The sequence below is a fragment of the Acyrthosiphon pisum genome, chromosome X (genome assembly GCF_005508785.2).
Source record: "Acyrthosiphon pisum isolate AL4f chromosome X, pea_aphid_22Mar2018_4r6ur, whole genome shotgun sequence".
Classification (NCBI taxonomy): domain Eukaryota; kingdom Metazoa; phylum Arthropoda; class Insecta; order Hemiptera; family Aphididae; genus Acyrthosiphon; species Acyrthosiphon pisum.
Window position 1 is genome coordinate 81,283,456 of NC_042493.1, and position 2,641 is coordinate 81,286,096.

Genomic DNA, 2,641 nt, shown 5'->3' on the forward strand with positions numbered 1-2,641 from the left:
TTTTATCTTTTAATCTTTTACATTAAAGTTAATTTTGAAAATGATCGTTCACATGCATGTACGGCTTGTGACTGGTATTACTGCAAATTTCTTTAATATGTTACTAAATGGTTCAAAATTACTTTGTTTATCAAAATCTTTTATCCACAGAAGCCAATTGCATGGCATTTTAATGCCTATGTTAACTTCAAATTGTTTTTTTTTTCGCTTCATGTTTTTGTAATAACTTTATTTCAATTAGTAATTACTAATTCATCTTCATTGCATTTAAAATGATTGCTTAACAAATGTATATTATGTGTTATACGTATTTTTAATTTCATTTATCGTGGCTATCAACGTTTAACCAAATATAGTTATGATTAATATTTATTTTTGGCATGTCTAGGAACAAGGCTCTTTATTCAGGATATGCAGCTGCATACCCTGCATATACCGTGCGCACACCTATGATAATATGAGGTAAGCATCTATAACTGAATGGTACAGTAAAAGGAGTAAGAAGGTAAACAGTATAACATAATTAATAGTTAAAATCATTTAATATTTTAATAATTTTAGCATTTAATGCATAAAAGTAATAAATAAAAATACTTAGAATAAAAAATCAGATAGTTGAGTACTTTTTTTCATTGTGATGAATGTCTGGGCCTTGGGATGAATCCTATTCTTTCTTGTACAGCATCTTGTTTGGTTTTTGAGGTGTTGCTATTTAGAAGAGGACCGTATAGATTTTTTTGTTTTTCTTCTTTGGTTTTTTTAATGGCTTCATAATGATTTTTGATATCTGCAAATTCGCTTAGATCTTCAATCCTTAGCTCTATCCTTGTAGGATTTAATCTTATCATTCTTACCTAAAATAATTAGAAGCATTAGTTATTTGTCTGTATAACATAGTCATCAATTGTTCTTATTGTTCATATTTTGTAACAGATTGAATAAAAAAATCACATAAATCAAAAAAAAAAAATGTCTAAGGCTTATACACTTAGGGGACATTAAAGTGACATTTCTTGTCTCCGTCTTACTAATGCGTAACATAGCAAATTTTAAGCACAGCAGATCACATTCATATCTGGTAATTTAAAAATTAGGGTGAATTGACCTCTTCAAAAATTTAAAGCTAAGATTATTATCTAGGCCAGCGTTTCCCAAAGTGTGTTCCGCGGAATTTTGGATTGAACTTAAGGACGAGTACCCATCTCTAGTTGAAAAAGCTATTTTTACTCTATTACCATTTTTTTTTAGAAAAAATGGGGTTGAGTTGGAAGTAAAGAGATTAGGGTTCCACAAAACACAAACTATTTCCTACGGGTTCCGTGATCCTAAAAGTTTGGGAACCGCTGATCTAGGCAATGACTTGGGCTTTTTGTTATATTTTAATTTTAAAGCGAGTTACAAGTATTTTAAGATATACAAACAATTTACAATTTATTTTAAAATAGGTAAAATTAAAATACTAAAATTTAATAAAATTAAGTAGGTAAAACTTATTACAAAGGAGATCCGTGTGTACTTACAATAAATTAGTTGCTGACCGTTGTTGGAAATTGGAGAATATTGATTAGTCACTAATCACTATGAGGATTTGCTTTAGATCAAATACAATTATATTATAATATATTATATGTATCATGTATCATATTGTTTATATCATGATATGTATGAATATGTTCATGATTCAATATCCATAATATGTCTACGTTATGATCTAAGGGATTTGGTATCTGCACAATATATTACGTTATCAATCGTCAGGTTATTATGAGATAACAACGGCGGGGTGTTAACCACGATTTAAGATATACAGGTTGCTCAACGAAACTTATATTTTGGTGCGCTTAAAATTAACGATCTTGTCATAGCAAGAATAACAGTTAGCGCTTTTGCATTATAGTAATTTCTCTTGGTACTACAAAATATATCAATATAGATATACAATATTATGTATTGGAGCGCTAGTAGTTATTCTCACATAGTTGATCAGCTGTTAGAACTTAGAAATCAACATATTTTAAGCGCACCACTTTTGTTGTGTATGTACATAGGGTCGTTGAGTAACCTGTATATCTTAAATCGTGGTGTTAACTTTTGAGCATGGTTTAAGATATATAACCGTGCTTTTGAGTTCTTCTCTTATCAGTATTATTGTTTATCGCGTAATTGATAATATTCGCATATTTTGAAGTGTACTGTGTATTGTATATACCGCATTACTGACTACTTGCACTTGCGCGTGGTTCTCATCGTACGACATACATCAATTGTATTACTATATATACTTCTGTTGTCATACAACTGTACAAGCACACTGCCACACTATAGCAGTTAGCACACTTTTCGTTGCCTTTGCGTCTTGTACGACGTCCCGCTGCTCCTCTGTTGACCTTGTTTGCCTTCGTCGCTCCCTTCTTTCTCGCGTAATACTGTGAAATAAGTAATAACAATTAAAAATAAAATTGAACTAAAAAAAAAATAACTTATCGTATTTCGTCTATTCGTTGACCGTGATCCGTGACCTCTAAGAGGTCGTTTCGTAGTTCTATCTTCAGACCCACGGTTTTAAAATAGAGCTCTACAGCCGTTGCTCAATTGATAGCGAGACGTACTACTGTCATACGTTACCGTTCGTCGCCAATTG

At 31.3% G+C, this 2,641-nt stretch overlaps 1 protein-coding gene and 1 long non-coding RNA gene across 2 annotated transcripts in view; both read right to left on the minus strand.

The window, feature by feature from the left end:
- The window catches only part of LOC100166034 (nephrin-like), a 511,552-nt gene that overhangs the window by 456,819 nt on the left and 52,092 nt on the right, over window positions 1-2,641 (minus strand). The window lies entirely within an intron of this gene.
- LOC103311993 lies at window positions 524-1,749 on the minus strand. The gene is made up of 2 exons (XR_511316.3): window positions 1,521-1,749; window positions 524-854 (listed from the first exon to the last, which is right to left on the minus strand). It is a non-coding gene; the product is annotated as an uncharacterized LOC103311993 (long non-coding RNA).